Here is a 23059-nt window from a genome sequence, read left to right as displayed (position 1 = left end):
ACACTACATAACAATCCATCATGTCATAGTTGGCATAACATTACCACTCGTTATGGCTGAGAATAACCATTATGAATAAGAGAATTAACGATTTTTGGGACAAGATATTAACTGAATGGAGAAAAATATTTTAATGAATCCTGAACGATATCCTCCGTTCACTCTACCATTCATAATAATAGTCTGCCAAGCATTGACAACAATGAAAAAAGTTAAATCAAATCTGGTATAAATCACATAATCTTTTTAACAGATACCCTCAGCGGAAAAACAAAAAAGCACCTGAACAGTATAATAATAAATAAAAGATGTTATATGCATATTTAATGTGATACTCAGTGTCTCTAAACATGTCTGCGTTCAAGTGCCACACAGTGTTTTGAAGGCAAGGCTGGATATGGAGTTGGATGTGGGAGGAGTTGGATGTCCAACTCCGCATTCCTACAGGCTGCAGCGACACATACTTGAATAAAACGGCAGTAAAAATTAGCAAACCCCAAAAATTGGAGCTCCTTTACTGTACTGGGAACTGGCCAGTTATGAAAAGCCTCTACTTTGTGGTCATCCATCACTACTCCCTGAGAACTGATTATATAGCCTAGGAAAGAAATTCTTTGTAGATGAAATTCACATTTCTTTCCTTTAACATATAATTGATTTTCTAATAATTTATGGAGAACTTGACAAATGTTTGTTAAAATCAGGTTTGTAAATCAGAATATGATCCAAGTAAGCTATAACAAATTTACCGAGTATATTCCTGAGTTCTTCGTTGATAAAATATTGAAAGACAGAGGGCACTACAGCCAAACCAAATGGCATTTCATAAAGTATTCATAATGTCCATTATTAGTTGAAAAAGCGTTTTTCCACTCATCTCCCTCTCTTATTTTGATTAGATTATAAGCACTATGAAGATCCAGTTTAGAAAATATTTTTGCTCCCCTAAATCTGTTCTAGAGCCACCATTACTAAAGTAATGCCCCGTTATGATGTTGCTGCAGGATAACAGTGTGGGACCCTTGATTAATTGTTCTAGGTCAGGGTTGCGAGTGCATAAGAGTTGGTCCAGACAAGTAGCCAAGTCAAACAGTTCATTCAATGTCAGTGCCTCGTCCCTATTTGCTAACTCAGACAGAATGTCCCTGTTAACTCTGTTATGAAAGACGATGAGTAGTGCAGGTTCATTCCAGCCACTCCCAGCGGCAAGAGTTTGGAAATCTAAAATGTAATCAGCAACAGACCTGCTACCTTGACATATCTTAGCGATTAGCTCACCATTAGATCTCCCCTCATGAGGACGGTCAAAAACAGTCTTTCTAAAATATATAATAGAAGGAATTTTGTAAATTAGGCCAAACAGCAATAGCCCATTCTAGGGGTTTACCAGTCAAACAAGATACTAAAAAGGATATATGTGCATAATCAGAGCACAGAGGAGAAATATATAGAAGCATGAAAGAACAAACACTAGAGATCGGAATCCAAATTACAAAGAAGGAGAAACAAGATAAATGGTCAGACATAGGAAAATTATCAAACAAGGTAATGCGCAATATGCACAATAGAGTAGCAATACTTCACAAATAGGAAACACCAGTCTGGGTAAAAATACAATGAGTAATGATGCACAATGTAACACAGCTGTGAAGCAAAACTCTGGTGACCCAGAGTGAACAAAAGAGTTCCCATTGGTAGATGGAGTCACATGAGTCCCCACTGCACCATGGGAATTGAAGTCCTCAGAGCAATCCACAGGCTCAAATGGCAGTGCAGTGTGAAGCGAGGATGGAAGCAATGTGTCCAGAGAGACAGGTGTGACACAACATAGGAAGGATATTGTTGTAAACTTGTCTTCTGGTGGTTTCAAAGTGAAGAGAGGAGACCAGTCTGGGTATAATGTTGTTTATTGAGCGCTCTGGTTGATCCTCAGACTGATCTCAGAATGATCTGGTCGCAGGCTGAATCTCAGACTGATCTAATGGTTTGTAAGGGGCCCACATCTTTATACCCATTTTACAACTTCACACAAGGATTGATCTTTACCTAAACAGGATCTGAAAGCACCAGGAACTGTCGTAAACATCATCTGAGTTCCTGGTGTTTAAGTTCCTGGTGTTAACAGCTGTTCTAATCAGAGGTGTTTAAGACAGGGAATGTGTGATCTCTAAAACAGTCCAAATGTTATAGAGAAATGGATCAAGGAAAAAAAAAAAACAATACAACATTCCTTCCTCCCTCTTGTACGTAAAAGAAACGTACACACAATAAACTAAAGAAAAATAAAAACAAAAATAAAAACAAACAAAAAATAATAAAATGTTTCATATTCCTAAGTGGAATAGGCCTTATTCTTTCCTAATGTATCTTACATTCGATATAATTGTTAGTGTAGCGTAGTGTAGTGTAGTTGAAAGACATTGTCACTGCTCACATCTGAGATGTGAACAGCAGCACATGTAGTCCATAGAGTCAGTAGAAGAAACAACAATTACATTTTCATTCATGTCATTTTTCTTGATAATTATCAGGAATGGTTAGATGAACACATCCATGCAGAAATCTGGGAGTTTCATTTCATCCACTGTTGTTCTTGACTTTACCTAGAAGGTACAAATACAAAAAAACAAGAAGACTTGGCAGTATCATGTTACAGAATTGGTGAGCTGCTTATAGTACATTAATTAGGCATCTGACATAAGATGCACAATTGCCTGTCTAAGATCAATGCTTCCTAGTAGAGACATGGCACATCCTGTAATGATTTCATATGGACGCAAACCAATTTTGCGTGAAGGTGAGGCTCTGATGCTACACAATACAGCAGGTAGCGCATACACCCAAGAAACCCCACTTTGGTGTAGCTTTGACAAATGCTGCTTTATATTTTGGTTCTGTCATTCCACCTGACCAGATGCGTGAGGTCTGTACGGACAGTGGACCTTCCATTTAACCTGCAACATTTTCATCGCTTCCTGCACTACTTTTCCTGTAAAGTGTGTTCCCTGGTCAGACTCTATGATGTCAGGCAAACCCCAACGTGGAATATAGTCTTGGACCAGAACCTTGGCTGTGTGCAAAGCAGTTCCCTTTTTTGTTGGATAAGCTTCTATCCAGCGTGAAAATTTATCAACCACAATCAACACATCTTGTTTTCCCTGACAGGGAGGTAGTGTGATGTAATCAACTTGCAGATGTGTGAATGGACCTGGGGGTGCCATTGTGTGCACAGCAGGTGTGGAGAAACCCGCCACTGTATTGTTTAACTGACACAATATACACCGCTTCACTACATCAGATGGGATGGGAGCAGAATTTAGGATTCCACCATACTGAGGAGAAACAGTGAACCATGCTGTGGACACCCACATGTCCTAAACTATGAATTTGCTGAGCCAAGTATGGTAAAAGTGTCTCAGGTGATATATAATTCACTCTCTTTGTCCAAAACCCACTGGAATCAAGACACACACCTTTATCCATCCAAGGCCACACTTCAATAGCAGGAGTATCAGAGTACATTTGCATTAGTGATGAACGCACAGTTTGTAAACTAGTGTCATTAGTTTTTGTAGCAGCCACTGTCACTGCTGGTAATTTCCCTGCAGCCTTTGATTCTGCATCAGCCATGGCATTACCTTGTGCTTCATCTGTGTCAGAGGAATTCTGAGCTTTTACTTTCACAACTGCAAGTTCTGTTGGAAGCTCACTAGCTGACATGAGATCAGAAACCAAAGAGGCATGTTTAATAGGGGTACCAGCAGCTGTCAGAAATCCACGACAATGCCAAATATGGCCAAAATCAGGAATGGCACCAAATGCGTACCTGAATCAGTATAAATTGTTGCAGTTAGACCTGAAGCTAGCATACAAGCATTAGCTAAGGCGACCAATTCAGCAGCTTGGGGAGAAAATGATCAGGAAGATGACCCTGAGCTATTACTGCATGTGTTGAACAGACAGCCCATCCAACATGTTTACAGCCATTCAGAATCTATGCTGAACCATCAGTAAACAAAATCAAATCAGGATTTTCCAATGGAATTTCATAAATATCCATACGTGGGCTGTGTGACAAAACAACACAGTCATGATCATCTTCACCCTCATTACAAGTATCAGACAATGCAGTCATCATTAATGATGAGGGATTAGTGATTTGTGCCCTTTGCAGGCAAATGTTAGGAGCTGTGAGTGCAGAGAGCCAGTTACCCCATCTCTGAGTAGTAACTGTAATTACACGAGCTGAAGACAATAGAGATTTAACAGCATGTGGACAACGCACTGTGAGTGACTGTGATAAGACCACTAGAGTACACATAGTAATGGATAAATATGTTGCTTGCACTGCATGCAAACATGGACCAAACCCAGTTGAATTTATATCCAATTTAGCTGAACAATACTTTACAAGCCGTAACTGACCACCATGATCTTGCATGAGGCATGCTGTCATAAAACCATCATTTTCATGAACATATAATGTGAAGGGCAGATCAGGTTGAACAAAACCTAATGCTGGGGCAGATGTCAGAGCATCCTTAAGCTCTTTAATTGCTATTTCAGCCGTGTTGGAAACCTGAACACTATCTGTTTCTTTGGGGCTTCCCTTCAAAATATCATATGATGACTGAGCAATTTGAGCATAATTTTCAATCCATGGACGACAATAATTGCACAAGCCCAAGAATGACCTAAGCCCTTTGATGGTGGTGGGTACTGGGATAGTACGCACTGCAGAAGCACAGTCGGGAAGAATGGACCTTTTTCCAACAGTTACTAACTGTCCAAAATAATGAACTGAAGGTGTGGCTAACTGTGCTTTGGCCAGACTAGCTTTGTGACCATGTGCACTGAGATGTGTTAGTAATGCCACAAGTTTATTGATGTGCACATCCTTATTAGGTGAAGCAAGCATGACATCATCAATGTATTGAACTAGTGTGGAATTTTTAACAGGACACTGTAGTTCTGCCAAATGCTGCCTTAGTGCCTGGTGATAAATAGTTGGGCTATTGTGTAGGCCCTGTGGTAGTCTTCACCACTGAAACATTTCACTATCAAAAGAAAATGCCAACCATGGCCGACTGTCTGGGTGAAGTGGAACAGACCAAAATCCATTAGACATATCAATAACAGAGAAGACTGTGTGTGTGTTTGGTACTCCATCAAAAATGCTGCTAGGATCTGCAACCATAGGTGTTATGCGATCTATACATGTGTTAGCAATGTGATAGTCTACTGTGAGACGCCATGCCCCTGAAGCCTTTTTTACAGGCCAAACTGGAGAGCATGACTCACTCTGTGCCTTACCTTTATTAACCAATTCTTGTATAATTGGTTGAACACCTTCAATTGGATAAAGAGAAATAGATTTAGGACCAAACCTTAAACACACAGGCTCTGTTTGATATGTATTGTAGCTTTCACCTGTTACTCCTGTAATCACAGTAGCAGCATTAACCAAAGACAGTTTGAATTTTTTAGCCATTGCAGTGGGTAGTAAAGTAGCTTGTGCTCCTGTGTCAATCAAAAAATCACATTCATTTTCATTCACAGAAAGTCTGTTATCATTGTTTTGGAGAATAGACTCCAAATACGCTCTCACAGCTGACATCTCTAGTTTAAATGCTCTGACTCTTTTGAAAGAGCAGAAATCCAAGTGGGGGCAGCCAGCTGAGTAGACTGTGTATGAGTTTTAACCGATAACCTGCCACCTCTGGGGTAAGAACTATCTGACTGAGACTGTGATTTCTCTGGACTGGACTTGTATTTATATTTATACCATTTCCTCTTTTTACAATCTCGTTTCAAATGTCCCTTTTTCCCACAAAAGTGACACACATTGTTACTCTGTAGGACCTGACTACTTGTCAACTGGGGAACAGTTTGCAAAACAGAGGCAACATGTAGCTTATCATGGGCATCTCTCTTGTATGCTGTTAAACACTTAGACAACTCAGTTAGTGTACTAGTGTGCCAGTTGGGCTTCAACAGTGGCAAAACCTTCCTCATTTCCTGAGATAAGCCATCAGCCCACTGGGCCACTGACACGCAAGAATTCAGAACGTCTGCTAGTGATACAAACTCTGAACTTCACCCATGGAGCAAAAACACCTCAGCAAACCACTGTGTGTACTGACTCACAGGCTCATTTTTCCCCTGATGACATTCCACAACTTTTTGGCAGCAAACAGTAGACCCTAAACTGTTTCTAAGTACTGTAAGCAAACCCATATTACAGTCCTGCCCTGCTTTTCTAGATTTCAACTTATATATCTGTGTCTCATAATATTCCTCCATGACTACAATCTCAACTGGGAGGAATATTTGCGAGCACACAGATATGATGTCTAATGGATGGAGAGAATACAGTTTGATTTTACGTGTCATTTGTGTTAAGAAAAGACCAATGGCCATTTCCTTTGGATGCTTAAACTCTTTAGACCGGCGGTCTATCTGTTCTGTATTTAGTGGGTTGTGCTTAACTGAAATTTTATCCTCCCCCTCTCTAGATTTTACTTGTACAACTGGAGCAGCTTCTATAATTGTTAGATCATAACTTTCTTCATCAGTGCTGTCACTAGAATCTGAGCTGGAAGACTTCTCTTCTGGGCTTTGAAATTTTGTAAGAGATGGATACAGCTTCTCCAAGTTTTTTGCAGCTAATTCCTGAAGGTCCCTTTTCTCTTTTACAAGTTTATCTACTTTAACTTGTAGTGCACTGAGAGTGCGTTGAGTATGTTCACATGTTTTCTGTGCACTAATGGCTGCACGTTTATGATTAGCACATTCCTGTAACAGTTGTGCATTTTGTTCCTTCTGTTCATTCATTAGCAAAGAATGCCACTGTCTGAACACCTGAACACACCCCTCAAGGTCCTTCTTTTTCATACATTTGGCTAAGACTGTAAAACACTGCTCCTGATTCCAGTCTGACTCCACTAGAATATTAAATTTCTTACATAGCTTAGCCTTCCTTTTGGAGCATAATTTGTCTAACATTTTTGTCAGACCAGCCTCAAAAGAAGCTCTGTCTTCAAGTGCTGTTGCCATGTTAACATCTGATGTAGACATTTAACACAAAACACAAATTAAACAAACAAATTTAATTCCAAACAAAATTAAATAAACAAACAAAATTAATTCCAAACAAATTCCATTTTACCCTTGCGTCTATTTGACCAGGAACTCTAGTTCACCCTTGTATCTTTCAACTAGGGAAAGCACAATTAGGAAAAATACATGCATGTAGCAAATGACCGGAAACTGGATTTGATCACATTCAAATCCCACTAAATCCTAATAAACCCTAGGAAGGACTGTGTGCTAAGGCCAGGAAAACACCCTGCCTCACTTCTTAGACTAGTACTAAGAAGCCAAAAACAATACAAAGACAAAACATAGACTCTCTTAATTTAACAGCTCTTTATCTCCATAAATGGACTCATAAGGTTCTTGTAGGCTCACCGCTTGCATGTAGTTTGTTCTCATCAGAGGGAGAATCACCACCCCATCTGGATTTAGGAAGCTGATTCTGCTTCTGGGATGATCTGCAGCACAACTTCAGTTGTCTTCTTGGTGAGCAGTCAAAACCGTCATGAAGAGCCACTAGGAGTGTTCAGAATCCATCTGAAACCATCAGAACCGGGCAGAAACACCAACTGCTGTAAACTTGTCTTCTGGAGCTTTCAAAGTGAAGAGAGGAGACCAGTCTGGATATAATGCTGTTTATTGAGCACTCTGGCTGATCCTCAGACTGATCTCAGAATGATTTGGTCGCAGGCTGAATCTCAGACTGATCTAATGGTTTGTAAGGGGCACACATCTTTATACCCATTTTACAACTTCACACAAGGATTGATCTTTACCTAAACAGGATCTGGAAGCACCAGGAACTGTCGTAAACATCATCTGTTCCTGGTGTTCCTGGTGTTTAAGTTCCTGGTGTTAACAGCTGTTCTAATCAGAGGTGTTTAAGACAGGGAATGTGTGATCTCTAAAACAGTCCAAATGTTATAGGAGAAATGGACCAAGGGAAAAAAAAACAATACAACAATATTATTATATTATTATATTAGTAATATTTACTAATATATCATGGTAAGGGCAACTTTTGTAAATCCTATTTACAATAAATTTTGCAATAAATAAAGACATAAAATGTCACTGAGTGTGAGTGAGTTTGTGAGAAATAGCATTGTTTGTGGTGCAGTTCCTAACAATGAGTTACTGAAAGTATACCCTAATGAGCCTGTATGATTTTTTTTTTTTTGCAAACATGTATAATTAAACATGCAAACATGTATAATAGGTGTACAATAAAAATAATAATAATAATAATATATATATATATGTGAGTGTGTGAGTGAATGTTTCTGTGTTGCCCTGTGAAGGACTGGCGTCCCCTCCAGGGTGTATTCCCGCCTTGCGCCCGATGATTCCAGGTAGGCTCTGGACCCCCCGCGACCCTAAATTGGATAAGCGGTTACAGATAATGGATGGATGGATGGATGGATGGATGGATATATATATATATAATATATATATAATTAAAGATTCAAACATTCTCCTGCACTTTTGTCATTTAATGGTAACATTTACGTAGTATTATAAATGGCAATTTTCATTTTATTTAAAATAAATAGTAAAACAGAATATGATGATTTGCAAATCTTTTTCAACCTATATTCATTTGAATACAAAGTCAAGATATTTAATGTTCAAAAGGACAAACTTTACTGTTTTTATACAAATATTCACTCATTTCGAATTTGAGGCCTGCAACACATTCCAAAAGAGTTATGACAGGGGCAACAAAAGACTGGGAAAGTTAATGAATGCTCAGAAAAACACCTTTTTGGAACATCCACTTAGGGATTTCATCATCTGCAGTCCATAATATCATCAAAAGATTCGGAGAATCTGGAGAAATCTCTGCAAGAAAGCGGCAAGCCCGAAAACCAACATTGAATGCCTGTGACCTTTGATCCCACAGGTGGCACTGCATTAAAAACTGACATCATTCTGTAAAGGATATTACCAGGAACACTTCAGAAAACCATTGTCAGTAAACAGTTTGTCGCTCCATCTACAAGTGCAAGTTAAAAACTCTACCATGCAAAGCGAAAGCCATATATCCACAACACCCAGAAATGTGGCCGGCTTCTTTGGACCTGAGGTCATCTGAGATGGACTGACGCATAGTGGAAAAGTGTCCTGTGGTTTGACGCGTCCAAATTTCAAATTGTTTTTGGAAATCATGGACGTCGTGTCCTACGGGCCAAAGAGGAAAAGGACTATGTGGATTGTTATCAACACAAAGTTCAAAAGCCAGCATCTCTGATAGTATAGGGGTGCGTTAGTGACCATGGCGTGGATAACTTGCACATCTGTAAAGGTTTAATGCTGAAAGGTATTGATGTAAAGTAAAGTAATGCTGAAAGTAATTCATGCTGAAAGGTACATACAGGTTTTGGAGCAACATATGCTGCCATTCAAGCAACATCTTTTTCAGGGATGTCCCTGCTTATTTCAGCAAGACAATGCCAAACCACATTCTGCACGTGTTACAACAGCGTGGCTTTGTAATAAGAGTGTGGGTACTAGACTGGCCTGCCTGCAGTCCAGACCTGTCTCCCATAGAAAATGTGTGGTGCATTATGAAGCGTTAAATATGACAAAGGAGACGTCGGACTGTTGAGCAACTGAGGTAGTACATCAAGCAAGAATGGGAAAGAATTCCACCTACAAAGCTTCAACAATTAGTGTCCTCAGTTCCCTTATTGAGTGTTGTTAAAAGGAAAGATGATGTAACACAGAGGTAAACATGGCCCTGTCCCAACTTTTTTTGGATGGTGCTGAAGGCCTTAAATTCAAAATGAGTGAATATTTGCAAAAAAAGTAATATAAAAATAAATAAATAAATGTCTTAGTATTGTATTCAATGGAATAAAGGTTGAAAAGTATTTGCAAATAAATGTATTCTGATTTATTTATGTTTTACACAACGTCCCACTTCATTGGAATAGGGGTTGTACTATGTTTGCATTTACTAACATCAAAACACCATCTTTAAATTGTTTAAAATTAAACTCCAGCGTACCTTTGGATATTATGGAACAAAATACATGCACAAATGCAAGTATTTATTCCTTAATGAAATTAAAAAACGATGCAGTTATTAATAAACACGTCACTTGCCATTTTCAAACAAATTTATTGTTATATTTTGGTGAATAAAATGACAAATGTCATTTTTAATGTCAAGCAACAGTTAACATAAAATGACAGAGTGGGAAAATGTTTGAATCTTATTATTTTTACATTGAATTACAATGATACATTACACAAAAAAACTTTTTAAAATGTAAAACTTTTAAAAATGTACATTTAATAAATACATTCTGATAGCATGCAGAATGTCAGTCAAACCTGTAAGTTATTAAATAAAATGACAGATATTACGATGTCAGGAACGCGGGGCGGACTGACGGAGCGGACGCACACGCTAAAGCACAGATAAACTTTTAATAACAAATAATAACAAAACAAAGAGACTTTTAACAAAAAGACAAGAAACGGGGATCCAAGCAGGGCAAACGGGACAGACAGACTAAAGAACTAAATGACAGAGGAAATACAACGACAACGTGGAAACTAATAACGGAGAAACTTACAGAGACAGACAGACTTGAGTACACGACTGACATGACAAAGTACAAGAAAACAAATGACCAACAAACAGGAAGTGCCGGAAGGGGACTTAAATACAAGACACTGACGAGACGCACCTGAGAAAGATAACAAGGGGGCAGAACAAAGGCGGAGACTAGAACATAAACAAACATAGCCATGTGCTGAGAAAGAGCACTTGACCGGGGAAAACAGACATGACGAGGGCGTGACAGATGCCCCCCCCGAACGCGCAACTCCCGGGGCGCGTACACCTAAACCCCCAGGAGTTGGCACAGGAGAGGGCACGGAAAACAAGACAGATTAAGACAAGACAAGGAACCATGGGAGACAGGACTCAGGACAGGACGGGAACAGACACAGGAGCTGGGGACACGACAGGACCGAATATCTGAGATGGGACATGGGACATGACAGATGACTGACAAAAGTGGGCAACAAGAGACTGGAACGGACTGGACAGGACAGGAGTGGAAACATGAGACTTGACAAGAGACTGGGGTTGCACATTAGACAGGAACTGTGACAAGACAGGGGACTGAACAGGTTTGGGGACAGAAGACTGGACATGGACAGGTGACAGAACAGGGGACTGAACAGGTTTGGGGACAGAAGACTGGACATGGACAGGTGACAGAACAGGGGACTGGAATGGAGACGGGACTGATGACAGGACTGGGTGCTGGGAATGGACGGGAGCAGAGACTGATGACGAGACAGGGGACAAGACACTGGACAGGATAGGAACGTTAGACTGGACAGGGGTATGTGACTGGACAGAAGACAGGACAGGTGACATGACACTAGACTGCAACGGGAACTGGACTGGTGACGGGACAGAGGGTTGAAACAGGGACTGGACAGGACTAACAGGGGACTGGACATGAAACAAGACAGAGGGTTGAAACAGGGACTGGACGGGACTAACAGGGGACTAGACATGAGACAAGACAGAGGGTTGAAACGGGGACTTGACCGGAGACGGGACTTGAGACTGGACAGGGCTGACAGGGGACTGGACAGGACTCACAGGAGACTGAACTGGACTTGGCAGGGGAACAGGGACCAAGACATTCAAGGGGACAGACACAAATACCGTGACAGGGACTAGGACAGAGACAAAGACAGACACAGGCACAGGGACAAGGACAGAGACAGGAACCAAGACAGGGACAGAAAGGGGAACCAATATAACAGGGGGGTGCCCAGGACTGGCGAATGTCTGTGGGGCAGTCTGAGGAACCAGCCTGGGCACAGTTCTGGGGATCGGCCCGTAGTCCTAGGGACCATCCCTCGGACACGACCAGGAGCAGCCGGAGCCACAGTCACAGGTGGCGAAACGGCCGAAGCCATAGTCACTGGGGCAGAAACGGCCGTAGCCACAGTCACGGGGACAGGAGCGGCCGTAGCCACAGTCACGGGGACAGGAGCGGCCGTAGCCACAGTCACGGGGACAGGAGCGGCTGAGGGAGCCGCCATTCCGAAGACAGGAGGCCCTGCGACGACGTCCATGGAGACAGGGGAACCCGCGACGTCGTCTACAGAGGCAGGGGAACCCGCGACGACGTCCACGGAGGCAGGGGAACCCGCGACGACGATCACGGAGGCAGGGGGTCCCGCGACGACGGGGGCGACGACGACGCAGGAGAAACTGCGACGACGTCCACGGAGGCAGGAAAAACTGCGACGACGTCCACGGAGGCAGGAGAAACTGCAACGACGTCCACGGAGGCAGGAGAAACTGCAACGACGTCCACGGAGGCAGGAGAAACTGCGACGACGTCCATTTTGGAAATGTTTTTCTTGTAAATGATTCATGATCCATTCCCATTTTATTAAGATGTATCCATATACATGGCCCACCCTGTACAACACAGACAAGCGATACCTGGAACAGATAACAAAGAGGCAGAATCAGCTAAAGCGGAACTAGGGTGGAAACAGGAACAATAATAAACAGAACCATGTTCAAGAACACATGGTGGGGAAAACAGACACATGACAGGACCAGGGCTTGACAGATGCCCCCTCCTAAACACGCAACTCCTGGGGCGCAACGAACCAACAGGTGACAGGACAAGACAAGAAATGGAGCTGGGGACATGACAGGACCGGAAATAGGAGACTGGACTCGGGACAGGACAGGAGACTGACAAAGGGGAGCAATGGGCGACAAAACAAGAAACTGGACAGGTGACTGACAAGAGACGGTACTGGAGTGGGGACAGAAGACTGAACTGGAGTGGAACCAGGAGGCAAGACACTGGACTGGAACTGGGACTGGAGAGGACTAGACAGGATGGGAGTGGAAACACGAGACTTGACAGGAGACTGGGCTTGAACACTGGATGGGAACTGAGACAGAACAGGTGTAGGAAACGGAGACAAGACTGGGGACAGAACAAGAACAGAAAGGAAAGACTGGACAGGAGCATGTGACTGGACAGGGTGCTGGACAGTGGATTGAAATGGGGACTGAACTTGAGACAGGAAATGATTTGGCAGGAAAACAGGGACCAGGACATTCACAGCGACTGACACAAACATGGTGACAGGGACCAGGACAAAAGCAAACACAGGTACTGGGACATGGACAGAGACAGGGTCTAAAACAGGGACAGACAGAGGTACAAAAACAACCACTGAGGAGTGCCCAGAATTGGCAAAAGTCTGTGGTGATGTCCGAGAAGCCAGCCTGGGCACAGCTCCAGGAATCGACCCCAAAGACCTAGGGACACGAACAGAGGTGGCTGGGGCCACAGTCACGGGAACAGAAGCAGCCGAAGCCACAGTCACAGGAACAGAAGCAGCGGGGTTTGCCGCCATCACTGGAACAGAGGCAGCAAAGGTCGTCGTCACTGACACAGGAACAGAGAGCCCTACGAAGACGTCCACAGAGGCAGGGGGCCTTGTGGAGACATCCATAGAGGCATGGGGCCTGCAACAATGTCCACGGAGGCAGGGACTTGGACTGCTCACAGGGCACATGCTGGAGTTGAGGGTTTGAGAGGTCTGAAGAGAGAAAAACAGACAAAGCAAAGGAGCACACAAAGCACAATAAAGGAAACAGTCAGACCAGACAGGCATACCAAGGGAAAGGGAACGAGATTGGTAGTGGTGATTACATTACACAGTTCTGTTCGGGAGGTCCTAAGACATACGATTATCTTACAGCTGTCGGTGAAACATGCATGAAAGCAAAAGGCATTACGCAAATTATGTGGCGAATCAAGATACTAGACAATACATACTTGATCACGCAGATGGCATTGTGAGAAATAAAAAGAACAATATATATATAAAACAATCATATAATCATATAAACAATCATATAAAACAGATCTGCTTTCAAACACACCAGTTGTTTACATTCTGAAAATACACAGAGAGATCAGTATGTCGAACAGACTATATACAAACCTACCGCATAAAATTTATTTAAAGCCAAGCAGGTGTTATTTTACAAACGACGTCTAATGAACTTATCTTAACTCTGTGCGAGGTTGCTCTTAATGTGCTTAATGGTACTATAACTCTCACATCAACACAATATTAAGAGTTAAAAAAAGAAGAAGTCTGAAATTAAATGTATTGTAGATAATAAGGTTGGTTTTTCATGGAAAAAGACAATAATAAGAACCTACCTGGAATCATTGGGCGCAAGGCAGGAATACACCCTGGAGGGGGCGCCAGTCCTTCACAGGGCAACACAGACACACACTTTTGAGTCGTCAATCCACCTACCAACGTGTGTTTTTGGACTGTGGGAGGAAACCGGAGCACCCAGAGGAAACCCACGCTGACATGGGGAGAACACATCAACTCCTCACAGACAGTCACCCAGAGCAGGAATCGAACCCACAACCTCCAGGTCCCTGGAGCTGTGTGACTGCGACACTACCTGCTGCGCCACCGTGCCATGTTTGAACAAGAAAGGGTTTTTATTATAGGCACCTGTGAAAACATCATTATCAACCATGACTATCATCATAGACTTAGGTAGAGTCCCCAAGAACAAATTTTCTTGGTTAGAAACATGTGTTCAAGCAGGTATGGAAAATTTTTTAGACATACTCTGTCAATGGAATATTTAGCGGTTGTTGACAACAATGTCTGAGCATTACCTAACCTTAAACCTGTTGACACAGATACTTTTTTGACAAATAATGATGCAGAGAGAATATTTACTTTGTATGCTAATGTGTCATGCCACATTAATAGACAAAAATCATCCTTACTACATATGCAGCCCTCTTTGCCAAGCCACGATTGTTCCATGCGGGGTTTGTTTCACCCATATTCCTTTCAGTGTCCAGATAAAAGAGTCCTGCAAAGAACAGAGTTTCCAGGGTGTCCCAACCATAGTTGGTGAGACATTCTATCATGCTATGGTATAGGTAGGTACTTGAATTCTGTGATACAAGCCTGTCTCCTAGGTACATGTCGACCTGTGAAAATATTGTAGCTCCTGGATAGTTTATCGGCCTCACACCGTCTCTGTCATCAATGTCGCTTCAGGTTTTGGGATTTTAAGACCAAGGTACAACAAGATGTTATATAGATCCATATAATCCTCACAATGGCAGGCTCTGGAAAACTCCAGTGGGCCGGTGTCGGATATTGCTGACAGCGGCGGAATTTCGACATAAGTCATTTTCTCTATAGCGTTTGGTGTTAGAGGTACGCTAGACAAGTCCAGTTCTGATTTAATACACTCCTGAGACATGCAATGAAGTAGAGCCATGATCAGAATATGTTATTAACAGGTTTTCTACAGGATGGGTTTGTCGTCTGCTTTCCCTTACTTTTTATTTTTGACACTGTGTTTTTTCATCTCATGCAGATTTTGATAGTAAGAAACTTAACATTCATGATCCGTAGCCAGTCTGTTGAAAAATTGCATTGCAAAACCTAATTCCTTGTTTTACAGGTCTAAAGTGCAGCTTTACAACCACTTTCCCATAGGAAATGTTTTCGTGCTAGGTCTGATCAGTTTTCATTCTATAGTGATATTGTTTATCTGTGACTTTGTTGTCGACATGTAGTGTGGCTTGCTGTATCTAACTGTGAAAATATAATGATTGTTCCCTGATACAAAGCTGTCTCAAATTAATTCGTAATCACCAATGTCTGTGTAAACAAACATTGAGTAGAAACCTTCATAGATGTCGACAGGGTGTGGCGCGTACTGATGATGGTAGGACATCCGGATAATTTGTTTTAACTACACACTCTAGTATCACACCTGATTTAAAACAAATGATGATGGCTAGTTTGCCATTAAATATCAAACCGATATCAGACGTTTTAATAAATAACCTGTGACTTATTTGGTCATAAAAAAGACCTATTGAATGGTCTGCTAGATGAATATTAATCTCAGCAACCAATGCCATGATATTGTTATAATAACCAGTAGGTAGCATTATTTGTGTTTTGTCAAATTTTTTATCAAATTACGCTGAATATAGCATCTAGCTCACAAAAGGTTGTCCATGTTTGTGGGTACTGAAACTCCCTTACTTCCCAGTTACCTTTTAGATCAATTGGTTTAGCTAGTTTTGTTCTATAATTAGAAATTTGATTATCAGGGTATGCTGACATGCTTGGCAGTGTGACGCAAAAACCATTGTTGCCCATTTTTGTCCTTTGATGTAAATGAACAAGTTCACAAAGTACTACATCTTTTAAGGTCTTTATATGTCATCACATAAATAGACATGGTTTTGATACTACGGTGGTAACTATTGTTGTACCCGCTCATAATATTTTGTAAAACATAAATGTACCTTTTGGAGTTTACAGCTGTTAGATATCGCCACATACAACTTTTTAACTTCTATTAAACCATTCTATGATGCCAGCTTAGCTCACTACCTGTAGCAAAATGTGTGATTTTGTTTTTGAATATTAAATTTTGAAAATGTTTGTTGAAAAACTCTTTACCCCTGTCAGTCTGTAACTTTTGAGGAACTCTGTCTTCTTCTAATATGCCTTTGAGACTTCTAAACCTGACTTATTTTTTAACAGTTGGGCCCACGCATATTTGCTGAATACGTGAATACATGTTAACAAATATTTATATCCATTATTTTCCCTAGAATACGCACTCATATCAACAAAATCGGCTTGGAATTGAGAGTCAATACCATAAAGTATAACCCAGTTTCTTTTGTAACTATGTCGTATGGGTTTGTGGAGTGTGTATGCATCTTCTCCAGCTAACCAATCTGAAACCTGTTGATCAGACAAAAGCAATCCTGTATTCTCTAAAACACCCCGTTTCAAATGATTTTTACCGCCTAATGAACCAGAATTAGACGGTGTGTAATAAACCATTCTCATAAGATTTGATGTGTTGCTAGACAACATTGTTGTAAATAGTGACCCCCAGATATGTTTGCTTGACTGTTGTATTCACAATGCATCGATGAAATCTAAAAAGTTCACACACACACACACATCTACATTTTTCTCCACTAGATATTCTCAACTAGATATAGTGTTTCAATCACTTTACAAATATCAATCCATTTCTTTGTTGAAAGTTTTATCACACAAATGTCTATTATATAAGTATATAGACAAAGCACATAACCAATTTATACTGTATTGTCACTTTTAGGCATGAGATACAGTAATTTACTAATAGTCACATTGGTGGATTCGTCAGAATCTATACATAACTGCGTAAATTTACACCAATCATGCAATGTTGATTTAACAATATTCATTTGATTCTTGAAATTTTGTAAACGTTTAACATCCACATCACACACTATTAATGAGTGTAGAATCATCCACACTATCGTCGATACATTTATACAACAAACGTGTCATTTCATAGTTCACACAGTCCTTCTACACATGCTCTGACAGGCCCTGGTGTCTGTAAACTATCCCCATTTTCACTTAAACAGTGCAGCAAGTCTTTGAACCGCCTTCCCAACAGTCAACAGCGTCTGTGACAAATTGTTTGGATGTTTGATCAACTAGGCTTTCTCTTAGTTTCTGCAGCTTTTCCACAATGTATGGCTCACATTTTAACTCTGTTTCAGCACATCCTTGAATTTTTAGAAGGGGTAGTTGTATTCCAAATCGCTTTAGAAGCTCAGCTATTGTGTGTTTTAAGGCAGCCGTGAACAATGTCCTTGCTATATCTTTATAGTATTAAAAAAAAAAAAGATATCAGGTACAAATAGACACGAATGTCGAAGTTGACAAGGGTGATCCACTTCAAAACCAAGACACATTTCCTTCAGTTTGTTGTTTATGATGTGTTGTAGGATTACAATGACAGTGGACTTTATCAGTTTTAGCGCCGTAGTGTTTACTTGTCCGTCCACCTCATCAATAGGATCAGATGTACTATTGTCTTCAGGAGCTTCAATGGCTGTCAGTTGTCTAGACATCAACCCATCCAAACCATCTGATGGATTTTGTGGAAAAACATGCAGGTATGTCATGTCCACACATCCAAGATCACCATCATATTGACCCTGTAAACTGTTGTCTGAACAGCCGCCGATTCACCATAGCGATAATTCACAAATCTGCGACCCGTGTTGATCGGTGTATATTCTGACACTCTATAATTTCCACACCACATAGGTCCATGGATGTTGGGATGGTCTGCTGGAAGAAAGTCCTCAACTATGTTGGCTTGTGTGTTGGTCGTGTCTTGACTTCATGTGATTTCAATGTGGACTTGTGTTTTGTTTAACAGACATCGCTGGAATGCAGTGATCCACTTTTGACCACCCCACAAACATCATAAGCCAGAGAATCAAACAGATTAATTTAAACATCCCTAAAATACTCGCGAGGACAGCTTCCAAATGTTTTACCATGGCACTTCCTTGGTGGAGAAACCAAGTTGGTTTCATCAGCACTAAAACTAACAGTTGGTGTAACTGTAGAATCTCTAAAAAGAACTGGTAGGAGGAACACTTACCTTTGCGAACTACATGGACCTATATAGTTCCATCACTTGTGAACTGAAAGAAAAAAAAACGGGGCATTACTACGCACACACACACACACACACTCACAGAGTATTGCTATCCAATTTAAATAGTTTTTCTAATTGGCTCATTTAATTGTCACATATTGAATATTTTTGAAAGTTATAGTTTTGAGAATTGATATTTATTTTCTACCTGGGTTAGAAGTAGTTATATTCTAGTATATTGTTTTATGTTTTGTTTTGTTTACTTACCTGTTGTAATAAATTTTTAAAGCACTTTTCAAATGTCCAATTGTGCCAAGTCGTTTTCTTGACTTGCTGGCTGTCCGAGCTCCATAGCGGTCCTGGGATTCTTCTGATTGGCCCATGTCTAGTACTAATTTAAAGTACAAACACCCTGTCCACATATCTAACCAATAATCAGTTACATACTTACCTGTTACTACATTTCTACCAAAGCCTTTGAGTATTTAATTATTATACATATCCATATATAGATAACGTATGTACGTTACACATGCCCATTGTCACCTAGGTCATAAATCAGGGGTTATAAATCAATCACAAATGTGTTTGACAGAAGGTGTAGGATATATACTACTAGTGGCAATCCCATATCTCCATGGTCTGGGACTGAACGTTATCCTCCAAGATGAATAAGCTCGTCAACACAGAGCGGTGTTTATCAGAGATGGGGCACACACATACTCAGCTCTACTGCTCATCCCAAAAATGCATGTTCCTTACAGATGTGGCACCACTTAAAAGTTCTTTTTGTGCTAATTTTATATAAGATTATGCTCCATTTGTAAGGCTTTAAGTTCTCTACCATAAGATGAAGGATGGGTTTTGTTGAATATATAAGATTTTTCTGAACAACACTTTGTATTTTTACCTTTTATTAGCAGTTAGTTCTTTTCCCTTACCAATTGCTGTGCATCTAATTTTGTATTTTAGTATCTTCTAAAATAACTTAAATTTACTGGTTGTGTTTACATTTCCCAGTACTGATCAATATGGTTATTAATACTGGAGAGCAGCTCTGAAATAGCTAACAAGAGGTTATTTAGCTTCCAAATGGTTCTCAATTTTGGCCTAAGTTTCCCGTTATCCAAACAAACCTGAAGTTTTATCATTTTATGATCAGTAAATATATTAGAATTGCTGTTCCACTTGAGTGAAAAGAGCCATGGGAGCACAACAAGTCAAACAAACACTCATTGTGTTTTCCAAAAAGATTGATCTTCTAAAGAGGAATGACACACTTGCAAGAAAACAAAGTCTGCTTTAGTGTCTTTGCAAAGCAAAAATAACGATTTTCTTTTCAAAAGATCATGCAAACCTCTGCCATTCATAGAAATCAAAAGAAAGTCTGAGTGACTCCGATAAACAAAGTTAACAAAAATTCGTCTTAACTCTCAACAGCTTCGAAAAGGCTCTATAAATATAGCACAATTAAATTGACCTATTTTCAAAATATTTTTTTATTTGCCATTATTGTAGATCACAACCTCTATGTAAGTCAGGATTAGTGGCAATTTTAATCTCCTTTCCAACAATGAAGGCTCGTGCTCCATGAAAGATGCCTTTTTTTGATATTTATTGTAAACAAAAAGTGATTTTCAGGGCCTGTGAAAAGTTCAACTGTTCACTCCTCAATCTTGGAAAAATGGGCTGTTAGAGTGTTACCGAGCCCATTTATGATATCAAGCACAAAAACATGCCAATTGTTTGATTAAGCCAGTAAAAATCACCAACTTGTTGCCATTTAGCTTTCAGTTAGACAAAGCACATCAATATGGAGTCAAAGCTGACTCCAGCTTGAGCTTGTAAAACAATACTCACAAATGTAACGGAATTTGTAACTGTGTTACAAGTATTTTTACATTTTATTTTAACAAGTATTTTTATGAATTTAAAATTAATTTCAATAAACTGTAATTATTCTGAATATATTCACACCTTTTTGTTTGTTTGTTTTTTTGTTCTGTTTTGTTTTTTCTGTGTCACTCTAACAGTGTTTCTAAACCCTGGATTTGGAGACACCTTGCCCTGCACCCTTTAGTGGTTTCCATGTTCCCAAACACACCTGATTAAAAAAATCAGCTCTTTGACATATCCTTTCAGAGCAGTAGGTGGTGTGTTACAACAGAGAAACCACTAAAATGTGCAGGGCAGGGTGTCTCCAGGATCAGGTTTAAGAAACATTACATTATCAGTTCCATATGAATATTATTCAATTTCCTATTATTATTTCCCTATTTAATATGCATCAAGTAAAGTGCATGTCAGTGTCAGCTTAATTTTACAGCTTGTTTTATTGAAGGCAAAATGTTTAGAGTAATGTAAAGATAATGTTACAATTTGTTCACATTATTCAAACATGTGAAGGCCAAAGTCATAGAACAACCAGTCAGAGAGCTTGTTAATCCAAATAGCATGTCCAGTAAGGATATTTGTTAAGTGAAATCTGGGGTGTGCGTTGATTAGAGAGATGTCTGTCCTGCCACGTAAAGGGATGCACCTATATATTTCTATGTATTTATAACTATTTTGAATTATTTTATGACTGTCTTTGAGTGTAAAAAACATAACTAGGTCAATCACAAATAAACATGTTAAAAAAAAAACCCTCTCTTTGACATAGTCCTCCTGTACAAAGTGCTCGCTACAAACACTAACATCACGGCTGGGTGGCGACATTCTGTCGCTTCAGTGCAGCCAGCCAACCGTGAAGAACCTCTATATTTAGTAGGCAAAGTATGAAAGTGGACTTTTTTTTAGTGTTATTACTCTGTAAAATTAGTTGCTGCATGCAGAGGCAATACAAAAGTGCGTTGACATTTGCTTTGTCTTTTATTTTTCATTGAGTTTACTAGAAAGCTAATGTAAACTAATGCAGTTTCCCGAAGTCAACCAACCTCATGACGTCACATTCAATGATACAACAGCATGGCGCAAAACTTGTGTAATAAGTGCTATATAAATTGCCTGTTATTTTTAATTCAGATTTACTGACAGTGTTAAACCTATAATTTTTTTAAGAATTGGATTAATCTTATAAATTACGTATACTACATCTACTGTTTCATGTCCACTTTAAATAATTACATGAAACCGCAACCGATTACGTCGTGACGTTTTGACCTTGTGAAACGTCACATGCGGGTCCAAACCGCTGCTCACTATGGCCAACTTAGTGATTTTGCCAATATATTTAATTACTTTTCAGACATTCTGTACAAATCATAGCTACTTCTTATAGTAGATTATCGTTGGTAGCAGAACGTGTTACCAAACACCTGTTCTGAACATGAGCGGGAGACACGGCACCCTCCTAGGCTCCTGTGCTCCCAGAGTGGGAGCAGCCCAGTCAGTCCGCACGAAAGTTAGATTAAACTAGCTAACATTAAGTTAGATAGGTTTTAGCGTTGAAAACATTTAGAAAGTTAATTTCGGTTTAGCACATACTGCCTAATAAATTGAGCCTGTTTAGTTTCTACATATATGTTTTAAAATTGTGCTGTCAAGGCTAATGTGTTAATTTTTAACACAGATTAATCAAATGACCAAAATTAACCCCAACATTTATTTAGTAAATTAAGAAATTTTAATTCAGCAAACATCAAAACTAAACTGAGATAATTATAATAAAGAATAAAGATTAATCTATCCAGTTTGTCATCTATACTACAATATTTTACTCATGTATTTGTTTCATTCCTCCCCATACCAAGAATTATTAGTATTTTAACTTGTAATTTATCACAGAATATTGCTGCAGTATTTTCTGAGTTTCTATGATAGAACCATGGAGCTCTTTTTTAAAGAGAAATCACAGAAAAGTAAATGCCCTAAGCCAGGGTGCAGTCTATGCAATTGAATTTATGAAAAGAAATAGTGCAAAATTTTTTGTGTTGTTTATGTTTTCTTCTTAAGAAGTGGCGCCCCCTCGAGGGTGTGTTCCTGCCTTGCGCCCAGTGATTCCGGATAGGCTCCAGACCCACCTCTAAACTGGATACTGGTTACAGAAAATGAATGAATGAATGTATTCCTCTTCACTTTTAATTAATTTTGTGCTGCACCGTTTGGGGCGGAGGGTGTGTGGGTGGTTGAGGGTGCCTGCCACTGCTGCAAAAATAAAAAATCTAGAGGAAACACTGCTGTAATTTGTGTAAAAGTGTAAACTTTTCTCTGTGGTGTTCTATGCTATTCTCTTATAAATATGTGAGAATAGAAAATACAATTTTACAAAAATAGTAATAAAGAAATTAAGTTATTAAGATAACACATTAAATATAGTGTGTGTGTGTGTGTGTGCGCGCGCGCGCGTTGTTTTAAATATCAAATACAGAATATGTTCTAAAATCACTTTTTAACCTAATGTCTTTTTTTTTA

This window comes from Hoplias malabaricus, chromosome 3 (assembly GCF_029633855.1).
Source record: "Hoplias malabaricus isolate fHopMal1 chromosome 3, fHopMal1.hap1, whole genome shotgun sequence".
NCBI lineage: Eukaryota > Metazoa > Chordata > Actinopteri > Characiformes > Erythrinidae > Hoplias > Hoplias malabaricus.
Note: the sequence above shows the minus strand (reverse complement) of the source record.